We start from the raw sequence: 20,417 nt of genomic DNA on the forward strand, positions 1-20,417 counted from the left end.
GCGTTCTACAAGGCAGGTTACGAACAAATTATAGGCCTATAACTTTTTGAATCACTTGTCGAATTTGCTTTTTGTTTTGGTTCTGCGAACTGTTCCCTTGACGGATGCAACGCAATTGCACATATAAAATGTTCATGTTGCAAGGGAGTCTTTTGCCTGCGTCATTTCATCATAAAACAGAAGGACAACAGTGATCAATTTTCATCTCTAACCTATGATCATTGTGAACAATGTAATGACTAGTTGTATCTAACAAACCCGTTAGTTATTGCGAAACACTTTTTTCTGTTACTTCCGATAGCTTTCAATTCGTATGTCAATATTCGTTACTAATTATGTTGTACTTAACGCGTATAAATGCGCATATCATCATTTTCTCATATAAACTTCCAAGTTGAATATCTTGAACCGTTCTCAACCGCACAGGAATTTTATTAGCTTGTTGTAATCAGCATGAATTGGGGCTTCACATGGAATGCTTAGTTTCTCTGCAGGCGAGTGCTTACTCCTGAACTTCCCTTGTGAGGGACAACCAGCAGTGCTTTTTTGATGGAACTTTCAAGAGCTGCTCGAAACAATTTGCAGCTGTACACAGTTCATGCTGACATAGGGAGTTCAAGTGAGAACACATAAATCGTACCAATTTTGTACGCACCACTCCCTGACAAAACTGAAAGTACACTCATGTCCAACATTATTGTCGCATATCTATAACTGTCTTCTTGTAAGAATATAATTTGATGATTTTGCAGAGTACTTTTAATACTGATACTATGTGTATAATCAGGATATGTATATTTGTGGTAAATTTCATAGGAAAAATATAAATACGAAAATCATAATGAGTGAAATAAAATGTAACTAAATGGACAAGAAAATTTTATTTTCCTTTCTTTCTTCTTATTTACTGCTCTTTTGACATGAAATTTACCACATACTTGTCTTTGCCGATTATACACATACTAACATTTTAAGAAATACCGGGCGAATTCGTTATCAAATTATATTACTAGAACAACATATTTATAGTCATGCGACAATAATTTTGGACATGAGTGTACATACAGAGACCTGTTTACTTTTGTTAGGAGTTGGTTTGAACAACACCATCCTAAGGTTCATCACGTTTCTTTCATGCTTCTTGGCGTCCGGTAATGTTACGTCTAGTAACTTTCTTTCATTCTCGTGGCAGTCAGCACACCATCGTGGCAATCAGCACCTTGATATTGGCAATCAGCGCCAGTCGTGGCAATCAGCACCAATAATTGGCTGTGGCAGTCAGCACCCCACCCATCTTCATACCAAGCCGAGCGGTCTGCGGCGATAGACCATCGGCTTGAAGGCCCCGGGTTGAGTCCCGGAAGGGTCATGTGTATGGATTTTAACAGCATTTGTTTTTTCGTATTGTGTCAGGGGGAAATCGTACGGGATAAAAGGATTTCAGTCTGAAAAAATTGGAGAGAATATCCTCCCCAGGATACTTTCATGGGAGTAAGGAATTAGTAAAAATATAGGATATACATTTTATAGCAGGTTTAAAAATATGGTTTGGGTATCCTATTTCTTTTCTGTTAATTACGTTCTTCAATGTTCGAATTTTGATCATTCTCATGATATTTTCTGCTTTCAACGGAGTTCCATGAATATTATACCAAATGTTCTTTACACTCTGCAAGAAATCATTTCTGAAGATAATTCAGGTCCTAATGAATATTATTCACTAGGAAAGGGAAGTATTCCCCTCCTCTCAACATGGAAGCAGAGGGAAATTTCACACTCTGGTCAGATCAAACATTTCCGCGTAACAAAACGAAGGTTCCCTGTAAAACCTCTTCACCTAAAGTGTTATTATTAGTATCATAAATTTGCTGAAAGCAAACAATTTGAAGGGTTCGTCGACAGTATCTTTGCTTTCTTTGTCCTTCGCCCGCCTTCCAAACAAAGAGGTGAATTTTACAACATGACTGCTGTATAATAAGCGGGCGATTGGTAAAATGGCAAAAGTGTGTTTTTATGTGTTTGTGCGTGTGTGTGTGTGAGGGAGAGAGAGAGAGAGGGAGGGAGAGAGAGAGAGAGAAAGAGAAGACAAAATTTTAGTTGCAAGATGACATACTTCAATTGCCGTTTTCGGTTCATATAGCAGAAAGAATACCGCCACCAGAGAATAAAGACAAGTGTAGTCTGTTCTGTTCTCTTCCGCCATCTCAGCCGGAACTTTCAACTACAGCCTGTAATGAATGTAGACCTTACCCAGTTTTCAAATTGAATAGATGGTGGTGGTAGTTCGGTTTCTTGACCTTGTAAAAATCTTTCCTGTCTTTGATTTTGTTTGTCATCATTCCAGCCAGAAATGAAAAAAATGAGAATTCCTCAGTTTACAGCAAGGGGAATTAGGGACAAGACATTAAGGATGATATTCCTGGAAGCTCATGTATCACGATTGTTTCACTCAATAGACAGAGGACACTTTTCTATGAAGGATTTTCAACATGTTTTCTCACAAAGGGGATTTTCGTTTTGCAATCTATATCACCACTGGTAATTTCAATCTTGGCCATTCCCGCCAGCGTTTTCATTTTCGAGACACGAGACGAGACGAGGCAATTCACGAGACGTCCCGTCTCGTCTCGTGTCTCGTCTCGTTTTCGAGACGGGATAAGTAGTCTGTCTCGTCTCGTGTCTCATCTAAAAGGGTTCTGTCCCGTCTCGTGTCTCGTCTCGTTTACGATACGAGACGAGACGAGACACGAGAAATGTCTCGTCTCGTGGCAACACTAGTGCTGAGTCCCAAAATGCAATGTGGAAGCCAGATATATAAGCACCCTCCCCCTCGGTCGCCGATTCGTATGCGTCCCGTTTTTGAAAGTAAAAGCTCTGGTCACTTTGCCCTACCATCACTGGTCAGAATGGAGAGAGACAATTGTATATTATTACATGTAAAATGTGATACCTATTGTGATGGATTGTATACTCTGTGCCCAAAAGAAGAGGAAAAAATGTACTAATTATATTTAATTTCTATTTTCTTCTGTCGGTAACTATACTTCACCCCCAAAATGCAAATTATTATGCTAATGGTTTAGACGTCTTCGCACGAAGGACGAGGCGTGCAAGCAAAAATACAAATAAATTATAAAGATAACGAGAAATGTTATCTTGTAGGACGACAAATCACACTGCCTCGTTTGCGAAATAATACAGTCATTGTCTTTTCCTTTCATTCTTCATTTGCCTTGGCGTGAAATACCACCGTTCATTTCTCGCTCTCAACTATTCTAAAGGACCTGATAGCAGGCTCGTAGCTATGGAGTGGCTCAGCCCTATCCGAAATTTTCATTTATTTTCTATAGATAAATTAAGCAATGAGCAAATTCTGATAGCTTATTACATTACGAGAAATAAAGAAAAAGAAGTAAAAATAGTCCGATTTAGTTGTAGTACGGAATAGAGGAAGTAATTAAAAAACGGCGATCTGCCATCACCAAATTTCGCACCCGCTCAACAAAAGCTGCATTCCGAGAAGTTTGGGGCCTGCCGCTACGCTGCTCACTCTCGACTGATGTGCGGCCATCTTTGAATCGGTTGAATCATTGTTTAATTTGTGTTACACCCATCGCATCTTCTCCAAACACCTGCTGAATCTTACGAATTGTTTGGCTTTGAGAATCACCCAGCCTTTGACAGAATTTGATGCAGTATCTTTGCTCAATTCGTTCAGTCATCTTGCGAGAAACACTAAATCCGACGAACACTACCAACAGCACCTCACTTCGCGACCACCAGCTCACGACTGGCACACGCGAACGCGGTGAAAAAATTCAAGCATGCGCATTAAGGTTCCTCCTTCCACCGTGCACGGTGGCGCCGCCTGAGAATCACTACTTTGCGTGGAAAAAATTAAGGTCGGATGCTTTTTAGACAGGCCTCGTATTTCTCAAGGGAATGCCATAGTTTATTTTTTTCTTTTTTTAACTTGATTGCACTGTTCCCATGTAGGCTCTTGTCATTTTAAGTAGAAACGATTCCTTGAATCACTCAAGGAGGGATGAGTTTATTCATGCTTTCTGTACGATCCTTTGATGTGGGGGACCCGGGTTCAATTTCCGGCCGGAGCTTAAGTGGTTCGGATCCCACGTTAAGTTGTAGTTCTACGTCTGATATAGCCTCTCTGCTGAACAGGACGTCAAACTAAAAATCAAATCAAATCATATCATATTTCTTGCTTTCAGAAATTGAAAGTCTTTTATTGGAATTAACATTTCATATAGTGCTAATCTGGCTCCTCCGGTATTTTTCTTTTCCTTTGTTCATGGGGGGCCACGGTGGCTCAGTAGTAGAGCGTTCACCTCTGGTGCTTGGGGTCCCGGGTTCGATCCCAGCCCCCCGCTAAGTGAACTTTGTGGTGGACAAACACCGTGTGCGTGGGTTTCCTCGGGGTTCTCCCTTTTCCTCCCACTTTCTTCATTCCACCATTTCACTCATTACTCATAATCACCGTCTCCTTTAGCCTAACCGGCATAACCGCGGGACGTAAAAGTCAAAGACTTCATTTCATTTTTTTTCGTTTTTTAATGTGAGTTCCAGATAACTTTTCTGTTGGCAGGCAAGTATGTTTTCCATTCACTTATAGAATTACATATTCATTGTTTAATCAATTTTCAGTTTTTAGAAGTTGTTATCAGGGTTTGAATCAACAACCCTGGAGATAAGGGGAATTTTCTCTCTCGACAAGTAATTTCCCCTGCTTGCCAAATAAAAACTTCTTCGTTCGGGAAATATTTCTCCCATTTAATATACAGTGTCTTATTTACTGTTAAAAAGAGTTAAGTATTCCTTCTCTGCCCTTCTCGGTTCCTTGTTCCAAGTTTTACGTTCATTTCAAAGTACTGAATTCGAGAACTCGAGTATTTTTTGTTGTCTTCTCGTAATGTCACGTTTCTACTTCGTACACTGCTTCATCCGAGTCCTTTATGTAACTCTTCATTCAGTGACACACATGTTATAATCATGATGATCCCCTTTAAGATTTCCGACATTTTCCCTGCTGCTTCTATTTAAAGTTCTCATTCCATATGTTTGTTAACAATACTATCTAGAAATTGAAATACAGATAAATATTCTTCTGTCTTGTTCAGACGTCTATCACAGCCTCAATCATCTAGTCACCACTGCTTTCCTTTTACATATTTATTTTCATCTCATATTACTTTTAGAGCCCTGACATCATGCTAATTTTCGATTCAGTTCTGTAGTAACAACCATTTCATTTCATTAAGGAGTAATTATATTAGTCCTTCTACCTCCTATAATCAACGTGCTTCCTAATTAGAATCTTCTTCGGTACTATTCTAGATATTAAATGATGGTACTGGAAAGCATTTTTTTTTTTTATCAAACCCCTTTTTTCATTTCATCATCTTTTATTTTGTATTCCAACTTTGAATACTTGATTCATATGTAATTTTTTTCCCGAACGTTTGATCTTTTGTCCCAAGCTTCTTTAATATCTTCATCCAAATTACCAAAGTAAAGCAGTTAAACCCATTTTAAATCAACGAACACTACATATATTACCTTTCTTCCTTTGTCTCAACCACTTCACTTATTTTACTCATGGTGTACATCTTTGTGCTTTATCGCCTCCCAAAATAAACTCTTCAACTTTCTTTTCATCATCCACATAATCTCTTATACTCGAACCTTTAGTTTTGCTGCGTCCGACATGAAAATAAGATTCTGGTGAAAACGCATTTTACATTACTCCTGTATCCATCTCTCAATTCGAGCGAAATACATTCCTCGTCCACCGTAAACGACAGGTTGATCATAGTGTCTAAAAGGGCATGTATTAGTACTTGGACAAGACGAACGTAGTTAAGTGTGATTACATTAGTGTCTGCAACTCTAGAATGAGGCCAGAGAGCACCTATTGTATACACAACTAAGGTAGTCGTATACTGAAACTGTGCGAAGACGAATAAACGTTCCGTTAAACTGCAGCTGGCATGAGTCATGACGTCTCAGTGATCCATCGGCATACACGGTTGGAGACAGAGTTCTCACATCAGACGTACATCTGGAAAGAAGGGCCATTTTGGTCGCCGTAACTGACAGGAATACGGCAATTCAATAAGAACTACCATAGTTTCCATTAGGGATGCGCACGAGACGAGTCGAGACAGAATTTTCCTGACAAAATTCGAGTTGAGACACAGCTCTTCCAATAGAGAAGAATACATTTTTCGAGTCGAGACATCACTTTTACAGCACATTTTCGAGACTAAACAGCCTCAAATCTTGTCTCGTGCGCATCCCTAGTTTCCATGTGATCATACGAACATTCCACGATCAATTGTTGAATATAGATCTAGCAATCTGTGTTCCTTTCGCACGATTACTACTGACAGCTGCTCGTCGGCAAGAACGTGTTCGGTTGTATAGGGAGAGGGTGGCAAGGCAAATAGAAGATTGTTATATTCAGTTATGAGAATAGTTTTTCTTTCGAACACAGTGACGGCCTTGTGCTTATATGTGGTGAAAGAGAAAAACCAGCGTGTTCCTATGTGATACGGGAACCACACTACACTTTCTCGTAATTAGTAAAAGAGGAAGCGATAAAATAAGCTACTTATCCATCTTCTTTCAGGGGAGAACAACTAGGACGCCGTGCCTTCGTGGTGTTGTCAATACTATCCTCAGAACTTATCTGAACACTTATCTTCATCAGCACAACGCGCATCCCAATATGTCAAGAAATCCAATACTCTCTGAACGAAACACTCCTTTTTCCCTGACCTACTAGGACTCCGGACATAAGCAATACCGAGCACTGCGGGACTGTACCTGACTGCCAATCGGGCTTCAGCATCTTATGTAACGACTAGCTGTATCTTTCTGAACTGTAGCTTGAGTGGGTGCTCGGAGGAGTTATTTGTGCTATTAAGCCAGTGAACTGTACTCTTTTGAACAGTCTGTATAACATGTTCAGGATATCCCATATTGGAAACTACCACCTACGATCATTTTCTGTTATGTAGAACTTTGGGCCAAATCTGTGAATTCCTGCTCAGTGTTCTGAAGTGCATTCGCAGTAGTGTAGTCCTCATTTGTATTTCCATGTTTTTAGCTAACAAAATCTTCACTCTCTGAAAGAAGTCTTATGATGACGCTCTTGATTTCATTACAGATTCCCTTCTTCCCTTGTATTCTTAATAAAATTAAAAAGCGCATTGTCAACCTTTTCGTTCTTCATTCTCTTGTTTCGTTTCTAGACTTAGTTTCCAGCATCACAACTACTTTGCCGACCTCGTTTATCCTACTTCGTTTTTCGTTTTAATGTCCAAAGTATCTAATTTATTCTTGCTACCCGGCTCTTTACTGGTAATGTATTCTTCCCATATTCCTCAAGCTACAGTTCGCTCATTAAAGGTCCATTTCCATCTTTAGTTTCTATATTTCATACTAGTTTCCCCTTGCTACCATGGGCTCCCGAAGGGGGATACAGGGTGGGGCCCGAGCCCCCCTGGCTCACGAAAATGTATTAAATTTATTAAAACAAATACAAAATACGAAACGTAATATAGCAACCAGGGATTTGAGCCCCCTAGAATTGGGCGCCCATGCTTGCTAGCCTTGTTCCCTTGCTAGCCTTGTTCCCTTCAAATATCTCTATTTTTTAATTTTCTCTTGTCACCTTTACTTCTATTGTATACTTCCCTGTGTTTGTAGATTTCTCCTATTAATGAACTGACCAACTTTCTATACATTCTGTTTCCTTCAGTAGTCATCCTTCGTGATGAAATCCATACTTTGACTACCCAAGGAGTGTAGCAATTATTAAAATTTCTTTCTTTGAAACTCGCACACGTCAGTTGGACATTTTAGTCACACCAAATTAATATTTAACAACACATATAACTTTTATTTGTTCTTTCTATCTACTTCTTCCGTAGAGAACTAGGGGCCGCGGTGGCTCAGTGCTCGAGCATTCACCTCTGGTTCATGGGGTCCCAGGTTCAAACCTTGCTCCCGCCAAGTGAATTTTGTGGTTGGCAAACACCGTGTGCGTGGGTTTCCTCGGGGTTCTCTCGTTTCTTCTCACTTTCTTCATTCCACCATTTCATTCATTTCTCATTATCACAGTCACCTTTAGCCTAGCCGGCATAACCATGGGACGTAAAACTCAAAAATTTCATTTCATTTTTCCATAGAGAACTAAATACCTTCAGCATTGATCCATTTCGTATCCTCCACAAAATATTGGGGAGACGCGTCTCCTGTTCCCCCGCGAGAGACGCCCGTTAGTGTTGTCTATGAGACGGAAAATAAAGTTTTCTGGCTTAGTCTTGTAGTATTTTTTTAAAATCAAAATCTCATATTTCGATTCTCGAAGAATTCTTTCTCGTTTCGGATCGATTCTCGGGAAGTTTTTCCCGTCTCGACTCATTTGGTACTATATTTATGAACACACTTTATGCCTTGATTTCATCTTAATTTCATCTGGAAGTTGTCAGTTCTGCTTGACGAGAGGTCCACGAAGGATATAATATAACATCATTTAAACCATATTTAATATTGAGGCAGTGGTAAAAGCGAACGGGAACGCGGGAGGACCTCACTTGCAAAAATATATATGGCGTCATCCCACTTTCTAAAAAAAAAAGAAAGAAAAAGAAAAAAAGAAAAAAAAAACATTGGGCAAAGATTGACACGGGGAACCTATCCTTTTCAGATCCACTTTTACCTCTGTATTGAAGTATATTGTGACTTCCGTGTCTTTAAACGTTGATGAATGTGCTCTTCATTATGTTTACACAATCATTTTTGGATCAAAAGATCCAATATATTTCAGACAGAAATTGTCTTGTAGGCCTTCTGGAGAACTACATACAGTGTAGCCAAACTAAAACTACCACTTAACTCAGTATGGTGTGCTTATTCCGTAAAAAATATCAAGTCTCGATTTAGGGTCCATTCAAAATTGTTGTGGTCCCTCATCCAAAAAATCCAATATATTTCATTCATTCAAATATTTTCTTGTACGCCTTATATCTGAAGAACTACATATAGTGCAGCCAAACCAAAACTACCACTTAATTTAATATGATGTCCCTATTTCGTAAAAAATATGAAATCTCGATTTAGGGGCCATCCAAAATTTTTATGGCCTCTGATCCAAAAAAATCCAATGTTTTTAATTGAATTACAAATTTTCTTGTACGCCTTATATCTCGATAACTACATATATGTACTGTAGCCAAAGCAAAACTATCACTTAACTCAGTATGGTGTGCTTATCCGTAAAAAAAATATCAAATCTTGATTTAGGGTCCATTCAAAAATTTTGTGGCTCCTGATCCAAAAAATCCAATATATTTCATTCAATCAAGTATTTTCTTGTACGACCTATATCTCGATAACTACATATAGTGCAGCCAAACCAAAACTACCACTTAACTCAGTACGATGTCCTTATTCCGTTAAAAAAAAGAAAAAAAGAAAAAATCTCGATTTAGAGGCAATTTAAAATTTTTGTGGCCCCTGATCAAAAAAAAAAAAATCCAATATATTTCATTCAACCAAACGTTTTTTGTATGTCTTATATTTGGAGAACTGCATATAGGCCCTACCGTATCCAAACCAAAACTACCACTTAACTCAGTTTGATGTGCTTATTCCGTAAAATATACGGAAACTCGATTTATCTAGAGTCCGTTCAAAAATTTTGTGGCCCCTGACCCAACATCTAATTATTGGCCAAGATCGCAATCTTTTGATCCATTTTTTTGATCATTCCTAAAATTCTTGTATCAATATATACTATTTTTTTAAATATAAATCATGTAATTCTAAAAACAGTGTTTGAGATTAAAGACTTGGGTGAACTAGTTGTTATCCACGAGAATCGAGAAATTTCTTGTATTCTCTCGAAAATGAGACGAGAACTGTCATCTTTGTTGCCTCGTCTTAAATTTGAAAATACACTTGTCTCTCTAAACTCTCGTCTTGTAGGCGTCATTGGTTGAGAATAGTTAGTTCCATCTATACTTCTCAAGCTTTTAATAATAATAATAAAATAATAATAATAATAATAATAATAATACAGTAGTGCCCACCCCCCTCATGTCCATGACGCACCCCCCTCAATTGTCTATCCGTAGGTGTTCTTTCATGAAAAAAAAATCTTTTCGATTAATTTTTACACCCCCTCAAACGTATTTATTTATAGATTTTAACCCCTCCCAATATTTCAATGACGCAGTTTGCGTCATAGCCCCCCCTTGTGGGCACCCCTGAATAATAATAATAATAATACGATTTGCCTCCTCTTTATAATTTGTCTTTAACTCCCGTAAAATTTGATGAATAATTAATTAGATGTTGTTTATATTGAATGAAAATCGTCAACTAAGAGTTCGATTGTTAATTAAAACTCTATTATCTTGTAATTTTCACAGGATTACGATATTAAACTTACTGAAAGCTTGCAAACAAGAAATTGAACTTTTGAGAAAACAGCAGCTAGTGTTTTAAGAGACTGACTTACTAAAAATAATACAAAATTTACCATGAAATAACATTAAATTTTAATAACTGTATGTTAAAACTATTTTATTTATTACAAACTAAAAGCAACTATTATTTAAAAAGTAGTTCACGGGATTCCAAAACATGATACGGAATCGAAATGCAGTTGAATTCGTTCCGTAGTCGTAGGGTTGGCAACGCTGGAAAATAAAAAATCGACACCCCCTCAAAATTCCCTATGACAGAGTTTCTCAACCTGTGGTACGCGTACCTTTTAGAAAAGACATGCCGAAACAATAGGCGAAAACCTAATGCGAAAAAGATATACTGTAATAGAACCAGTTTTGTACTTGAGTGTGTGTGGATTTAAGACGGCATCCAGAAACCGTTTATCCTGTGTTTAGCAATGAAGTGTCGTGAAGAAAATAACGTAGCGGTGTCTGGGATGTGATATTTTACTTGTGAACTTGTCAGACGATAGAGATCAGTGTAGAAAAAAAAGTCTTGATTGGGAATTGTAGTAGCGACCCTTTCTTTTAGTTGTCGCCAACTTGAACTTCAATTTGATAATTTAGTAAATAAATTATAATATTTTTTTTATATATTCTTACTGTTCTACGTATGTCTCATTATTAGCCAATTAATATCGGACTTCCGAAGTGAAAATCTATTTTAGTTTATTGACCGTGTCTCTAGCGATAACTCCCAGTCACGGCTTCTCTTCAGTTTTATTTAAAAGTAAGAAAGAGTGAGAAAGAGATATATGAAAGTCGTGAAGGAGGTAGAAGAAAAGAAGAAGAAGAAGAAGAAAGAAAGAAAGTAAGAGGAAACTAGAAATGAAGAAATACTGAATAATTATGAAAATGTAGTGAGAAGGTTTAAATAAGTATTAAAAAAGTGATTCATACCCGAATTCTATTGTTCGAGGATCAATTCTGAATTGTTCTTGATGAGACACATGTTCCCTCAAACTACTCTGACCTGGATCCAGGTAACTGCACAAGTGGGAGTTATCCTGACCCAGCCCAGATGACGAGAAGTATTAATTTAATTGGTTGTATATTATTTCTAAACATTAAACAACTTTTATTCAGTAGCTGATTGTACCTGATGGAGGTCGAACAATCATTTGAATTAGCCAAGAAAAGAAAAAAAGCAATCCACATAATACATATGTTTTCCACAATTTGAAGTTTCTGGAATTCTTGAAAAGACTATCGTTATCCCAGCTCACTTTGTTGTCTCGGCTTTCTATTCAGAGCCGATTTGTATTAGTTTAGAACTAGTTATTCTTCATCACTTCGGTCACGACCCAATACACACATATTATAGTAATACACACATATAGTAAGTACTATTATTGTAAATCGAGATTAGAGGTTACCACTTAAAACTAAAGTTATTACTCATTCACACACATACAAGCATACATTCAGGACAATGTATTGATATAGGTAAATCAGTCTTGAAGGAAACTATCACCTAACTACAGTTTTTCAACATTTATTACATCTAACAAGAATAAGCACAAAGTAAATGTTAATGACATGCAAATATCATATATATCATTACACATGAAATCTTAAATTACATGAATATAGACTCAATATCGAAAGGAGAATGACAGAAAAAAAGATTTGATAAAATAAAATATAAATTTGAAAATTTAGTTGCATCAAATTGTCTCGTGTGAGGAAAGAAAAGAAAAAAAAATAATATGATAGTTAAACGAGTCTTTTCTCGTAGTTTCAGATAATATTTTGTGTTACACCATAATGCACCCTTTTGGCGTCCATGCACTTAATTTAACTTTATTTAGGTACACACATGACATACTATCTATGCATTTGGGAATTACACGTTTTCAACTTATAGAATCATTCGTTTATGCATTTTTCCCAATTAATAGATTAAGAAAGGAAAGTTTTTGCCAAAAATTTCAATGTAATTACATCACTTATTTCGTTATTCCATTTGTTATCTCGTCAATTCACTAACTCTTAAATTACCATAATATCATATCATGTTGGGTGCATACATTGGCATTTATATTAATACAATATAGAGAAGACGAAAATTTTCTGAATTCAAAGAGATTTCGGTTATAGGCACTTCCGTATCGAGACCACAATCACTAAATCGGAAAACACTATTCAGGTTCGAAGGTTGTAGACGACGAATGAAATGCAAACACAACTGTTCAGGAAGATTCTAGGTTTATGAACTTGAGGATGAATTTGATGGTAGCTTAGGGTTACGACAACCTGCCTTAATTACATGCCACATGCAATTAGTACAACAACAGTACAACGATACTTGTATTTCATCACTTTTTATTATATCTTTATTTGTATTTTGTGGGCAGAATATACTTTTAAATTATGCACACGCTATTCAAGAAAAGGAACAAGAATTATATGAAAAAAAGGGTATATAGATATAATTTCTTTGCAGTTGTTATACGTTACTATTTTGTTAATATAGTAATTCGATGATGTGAAATTGGTTGTCATAGCAACAACAAATAAATAGTTATAATTTCGGATCCATCTTGTGTAAGCTACATGAACAATTCTAAGGAGTGTAGTTGATTAATTTGTTTTGTGCCCTAATAAAATGTAATATTTGAATACAGTGCGTAAAATGTTTTATGGTGATTTTCCGTAGCCTTGCTTATATAACTACACAAACTGAGGACCTTTGAGTAACGACGTTCTATATATATATATTAATGGTTCATCGCCTAACTTTATTTTGAATAAGCGTCGTTATATAAATTTCTTGGTTTGCCGCCAGGACCTTAGGAGATTCGTATGAAGTTAAGTAGACAATCTCCTAAATAATAAATTCCATGTGTGCAGATTGACTTTAAGGCTACTTAGTGATTTTGTTAAAAGAAATATTAAAACGCAGCATACTTTATTAAGCAGTGGCACAAAAATTTTCAGAAATATGAAAATGAGTCGTCCTGACATTGGAAATGCAACAGAATCAAATGGAAATAGGGAAATGAACTTTTCTGACCTAGCCGATCTCATTAAACAATTAAAGCAGGATTTTGGTGATCGGATGAACCAACAAATGGAACAAATGAAACAACTTCATAATAAAATCGACCAGACGAATCTACGAATTGAACAAAGCGACCTTAAAATGGAACGAATTATACGTAGATTCACTGAGATGCAAAATTCCATCGAAGTAATAGAAACTATAGTTAATGAACGCACCAACCAAAGTAAAGAGTTACAAGAAGATTTGCCAGTTACCGAAGAAATTTCGTCACAGGCTAGCATGAATGCTTTAAGTGAACATTAACCTTTCACAGATACTACAGAAAATACAGATCCTGAATTTGCATCTACGAAGAAGTATGACATCATTGATTTAAAGGTATGGATGAACTTTACTGAGTGTTCACAAAAACATACTGCAGTATTGGTTAGATCAGATTATCCCAACTTCTGTCTTCATTCTAGTGTGTTTGATTGCTTTACTGATGCTATATGTAATGAAGAGTTTGGTATGCATGAATGTGCGAAAAGTTATGGTCATCTTCGTCTAGTGAATGCTATTGACTGCTTGTATTCACGATATATTCAATATGATATTAATCCTGAAGATGAAGTAATTGTAGTAGAACAGTTTAATGACATGTACGCGACATTGGTTCATGTAGCAAGAAGAAAGTTGATTATATTACCCATGAAATTGAGAAAGAGAACGTGTGTTCCTATCAATGCTTGTAGCGATTGGTCGATTGAGCTGGAACTGTTGAAATGTTCACTCAACGAAAAGACCAAAATGATAATAGTGAACAATCCGATGATGCTTTTACAGAACGTGATGCAGTGCGTTGATTTCAATAATCTAGGTATGACGTTATAAAATTTTGAAAATTCATCAATGGTACAATACCGTACTAACTTGAACCATGCAAAGCCTAAATCGAAATCAAATTCGAAACATCCATGTGAGATTAAGGTGTGATCTCAATGTAAAAGGTGATGTTAAATTCATGTGTACCGGTAATGTAACCGAACCTAATTACAGAGGAAACAAAAACCGTGGTAGGACAAATTACCGTGAATATTGTGGAAAGAATAGGTACAAATCTGTTAGGAGACACGACATTTCTCCACCAGTAAAACGAATTAGAAGTGAACCTAATTTTACCGGTAAGATAACCGAACCTAACCTTAGTAGTAACAGTAATAGTAATCACATAACCGAACCTAATCCTAGTGGTATGATTACTTACACTTAAAAAGCATGTAATCATTAGATCTAATTTCCCTCGAATTGGATTTCGGAGAAATTCCATAGGTGGTACAAATTCTCAAAGTAAGAAACAAAGAACTGTAGAGGTAAATAACATGCAATACTGTATTCCGGTTTATGACTTTCAATGCAACTTAAACGAATTCATTGGTCATGTAACTTAAGCTAATGTTGTGGCGTCCGAAAGAATATATTCAATTGATTTTTGTTTTATTTCACTGTAAATATCATTATGATTTCGCTTGTTATTTGCATTTTATTTGAATTCTATGAAGATAATTCGATGAATCAACAAACTGAACAATTCGTACATTTATGATCTTGATACGAACTTCTTTTGTTCAATCCGTAACACTAATTTTTGTTGTAATGTTAATTATCGTGTTTTGTTCTGGATATTGTCGATATTATAATTTTAATTTGTATTTTGTTTGAACATATATATTTGATCCTTTCTTGTGTAAAAGAGCAATCATGTAACTGTCATAATTAGTTTTGCCCGCTATTTTCAACTTATAATATGTATCAGTGGTCCCAAAAGGACCTTAAAATTAAACAACTTCTATGCCGTTATTCGAATGTATCTATGTTATCGACGTTAAAGTATATGAATATTTGAAATGAAATTAATTGAAAGAATTAAGATAAAATATAAAAATAATATTGCTATAAAAGTGAAATATAATATATGTTTATATGAATTGTAATTCTTATATACATGAGGGTCATTCGAAAACTCAAGTAACTAATATGTAATATTTAACGGTCCAGGATTTTTTTGTTTGTTTTTAGAAAAAAAGGTCCCTATTATTCAGGCGCCATATACAACGATACTTGTATTTCATCATTCTTTATTTGTATTTTGTGGGCAGAATATACTTTTAATTTATGCACAAGCTATTCAAGAAAAGGAAGAAGAAATATATGAAAAAAAGGTTATATAGATATAATTTCTTTGCAGTTGTTATACGTTCCTATTTTGTTAATATAGTAATTCGACGATGTGAAATTTAAAACGCGTGTTAAGGGCATCGTAAGAAGCCTTGTATAGATGGAAATTTAAGTCAGTTTTATTTCCGTTCCGCCAATCGTACCTTACTTTAAAATGATCTACCTGCGTATGGGTTTTCCTAAGGACTGTGTGGTTCAGTGAAATAAGTCCTATATAGGTCCATGGTCTTGACTTGTGCGAAGTAAGTACAATATACTACACATTTGCTTTGAGTTGTGCGTACTGCCAGTACGCAGTAGTACATGTTGGGAGAAGGGGTAGTTCATACATGTGCATGGGGCCCCCCAGAAAGAATATTCCGGTGGGCCCCTGGGTTGCAGCGGCCCTGTCTGTTCGGACCTATCCATGCGAAAGAAATGTCTGATCGTGGACAAAAGTGCATTAGCACCTGTATTCTGTATATCCTTAGTACATTCACTAATAAGTTTAATAGATACGTTGTGCTATAAATGAGATCGGCATTGATTATTTTATTGTAATTATTTACCAGTAACTGACACTTGTATAAAATTATCGAAAGAGATTTACAAAAGTATATTAATTTTTAAGTGACAATTTTGTATTTGGAAAATGAAATTTATTCTTTAATCTTATACTTCAATACAGGAAATTGCTTCAAAATGGTATTTTCACTCTCAATAAATGTATAAAATTCCTTACAAGTAAATTTCAAAATTTCCCTGACTGTCATCCCTTTAAAATTATCTAAACAGATGAACAAAATATATTAATCGTTGATATATGGTGAAAGGTGATAGTTTTGTATTTACAAAATGAAAGTCACTTTTTAAATCTATATTTCGAACTACATGAAATTGCTTGGAACGAGATTCAAATTTGAAAAGAAAAAAAGGGGGGCTGGTAAGGACTCTATACCTCTAACTCAAAAACCGACCAGTTGTCAGCCCTAGCTAGTCGCTGTCTTAACTTAGATTTGGGGGGAAATGTTATTCTGACAACACTGTAATTTCTATGGAAAGCAACACTGAAAATTCTTCAGGTTCATATTTTCTGTTGTAGAATAACATTATGTATGATTGTGATAAGTTGCATTTCATTATCTCCTTTCACTTATGAAAAACAAACAAAAGAAAAATGGTAAATTTTGTATTCTTTTTACTAATAGTAAATCAGGCTCTTAAGGAAAAGGAACTGGTTTAGAGTAAACTGCGCATTCTGGATCCGGAGTCAGACTATATGGTAGTATTTGAAAACTATACTTGTAAACTATTCAAACCAGCAGCAGCTCTGGTACCTCACGGATCCCATATGTCATCAATTGATGTGATATGAGGAATGCAAGTTAAACTATTTCGCAGTTCCTGGCTTCCAAGAAAGCTGGATTACAGAAGCGCGCCACAGCTTCCAGCCACGTGTGAGTTGCTAAATAGATGAGATCTCAGTTCGCGAGAATTATTCAGCATTACCTGAGTACGAGTGAGTACCAAGATAGCCAGTTGCCAGGGCAATATCCACTGGCACAAATTCCGGGGAGATGAGGGGACATTACTCCTTAATCTTGGAACTGGGAACTGCCCCCCAATAATTCTATTTGAAAAGTGGTTTTGGGGGATAAATGTGATGATTTTTGTGTCTGACTGCCACAAAAGAAAATGAGACGAAATGTATTTCTCTTGGTTTTTCCCTCTGTCTTTATTGATGTAAAAGTTTGAAATTTTATTACATTAAATTTGTCATCAATTATTGTTAATCTACTTTCAACTATTTGTTTAATTCCTGTAACGATTTCTATAATGCTGTTGAGATAATAATCTTTTTTGCTCAAATAAGAGTATTGTTGCGTCATACATAATTGAAGGGTTGGATGCAAGAACCAGATATGTCCACTTTCAGGATTTTTTTCCTGAGCTGCCTGCTTCTTGCTCTAACTTCATGATGAACAGTGTACGTAGGTACCTGCTTTTACGTTATAGCACTGAATATGATCACCGGATCCACATGATTCTTGCACACAATGTAGAGTGATTTTTCCCTACTGGAACATGTAAAAATCTCAAATTCGCTAAAAAAAATGGGCCTAGCTTGTGCTTGCATACAACCCTTCAATTGACTTTCTTTCTTCATAGGGGGCCGCGGTGGATCAGTGGTAGAGCGTTCACCTCTGGTGCTAGGGGTCCCGGGCTCGATCCCAACCCCCGCCAAGTGAACCTTGTGGTAGACAAACACCGTGTGCGTGGGTTTTCTCGGGGTTCTCCCGTTTCCTCCCACTTTCTTCATTCCACCATTTCACTCATCATCGCCGTCTCCTTTAGCCTAACCGGCATAACCGTGGGGCGTAAAACTCAAAGATTTCATTTCATTTTTTCTTCCTTCATAGTTTTGGGGACGTCATTATTTATATTATTATGAAACAAGTGTCCTAAAATTTTAATGTGGATGCCTAAGTAGAAACATGCTAATTATAAATATGCACGTATTCAGATTTCAAAATATATTCACGGCACTGATTTGTAATACTGATATGTACCACTACTTCATCTACATTTCCTGATATATAATATACAACAGGTTTACCTCAAAAATAAGATTCATCCACCGTAATATTAGTCTCATCTCCCTCCCTCTCCCAGAATAAGCCTAAATCTGCCTGCCTCCCAATATTGAAGACAACTCTGCTCCCCTGGTCCTTCACAGCATTGATTTTTAACTTAATAAATATTTTGAACATCGCTTTAAAAAAAGTTATGGGAACGGTCTTACCCCCCCCCCCCCCCAATGTTGACAGATTTGCGCCGATGGTAATATCCTTACATTCAGATAGCTACAGAATGTTACAGGGGTATATAAAGAAAATTGGAAACAACTTCTAGAGATAATTTACATATGTTTGTGGTAACGACATCAAATAAAAAAAAAAGAAGTAAAATACAGTCAACTTTCAATTTAGGGGGGTTGATTAATCAAGTTACCTTTCTTCTGGGTTTTGTGGTGAGTTCCTCTCGTTCTCCTCTTCTTCGTTTTCCTGGCTTTTGTTTCGTTTCATAGGGGTTACAAATATACATCCATTAATGCATGGATAGTAAGAACGCTTAGGTTTCGGATATAATATTGGCATAAACATTTGTGTGTGTTTTTCTTACGTTATTTGTGGGAATTCTGGTGTTTACGTACAGGTTCCTGTGGCTTGTTAGAATTTCTATATTGCGTTATAGCTTCATTTGGGTTGCGTGTTGAATACATTCTTTAAGGCGATGGATTTGTCTTGGATGGGTGGTATCCATAGGAGATCTCGATGGTCCAGGTAATAATTTGCTGTAAGGCGGTTTCATGGGCTGTTTTGATAAGATTTTGTGCTGTCTCTATCGTGAGGAGTAATTGGGGTGTTGGATTCTGTTCTTCGTTTACCTGCTGAGTTATTTGTTGTTTTTTTGTATGAGTTATTACGTGTGCACTGTCCCTCTCAATTTTACAAGGATGTTTAGTTCTTGGAAGTATCGTACACATCAGGACAGTGACTTGCGTACTCACATGCTATAGTATTTATGTTTATATTAAATGCTATAGTACTACGACTTTACTTACTGCAGTTAGTAAGGGTGTGTGTGTGTGTAAATAACTTCTTTATATGACATATTATATGGACGCTTACATCAATGTGTGTGTGTGTGTTTCTATATTCACGATTTTGCTTGTGTGTTGGTCTTTGCCCTTCCCCCTAGACTCGGTCTTCTGCCCCCTTGGAAAAATCTTGTGAATGTTCCTATATTTAAACAATATTTTTCATCACAGTACATGAGCTCCTTCGTGGCTAAATGGTTAGCATAAAAGCCTTCGATGTGGGAGACTCGATTTTCGGCGGGAGCTCATGTGGTTCTGATCCCACGTTAAGCTCTACATCCGTTTCTCATATAGCCTAGCTGTTAAAGTAGACACTTAACTGAAACTCATATCAAAATCATTACAGTACATAAATAACTTAATGTTTTTCATCAGAATAAAGTTATGAACTGCATAAGATTAGCAATGAATTACATACTCGCACTTTTTAACGCCAAAAAATTAGTTTTTTTTTTCGATTTTCTCAAAAGAAAAAATGAAAATTTACTCTCAAATGTCTCCTTTTGTTCAGCTTGATCTAACGTATTGATTCCCATCTATATACAATCTTTGGACAATATTATAGTTAAACCAGTGGCGTACGTAAAGGAGTTGAGTTTGATATCATGATGAACAGCCTGATGAGTATATACTTTATTGTCAGTTTCGAATTTCGCGAAACTTTTTCTCGATTTTCGCGAAAACAAAATTTGGGAAATTACGCTTACGCTACCTATTAATATTTAGTATTTGCAATTACAAGTTCTTCCAATTACTTATTTTTCTCTTTATTGAAAAATACAAAACAAAAACACACTTGGTAGGAAGTATCAAAAACTAAGGTTACAAGGCCAGAGTTTCGTCTATTATAAAAGATTTAAGAGTGTACGGTAATTTTAATACATGGGGTTGGCTACTTTACAGAGTTTCAGCCACAGCTATCTACGGCGCTAGTTGTAGGTAAAAACAAATGGTGACTCGTTTGGAAAACTGGCTTCGCGCTAAATTATTAGATTTCTGTGGGCGAAACATGTAGCTA

The sequence above is a fragment of the Thermobia domestica genome, chromosome 8 (assembly GCF_964235325.1).
Source record: "Thermobia domestica chromosome 8, izTheDome1.hap1.1, whole genome shotgun sequence".
NCBI classification, from domain to species: Eukaryota; Metazoa; Arthropoda; class Insecta; order Zygentoma; family Lepismatidae; genus Thermobia; species Thermobia domestica.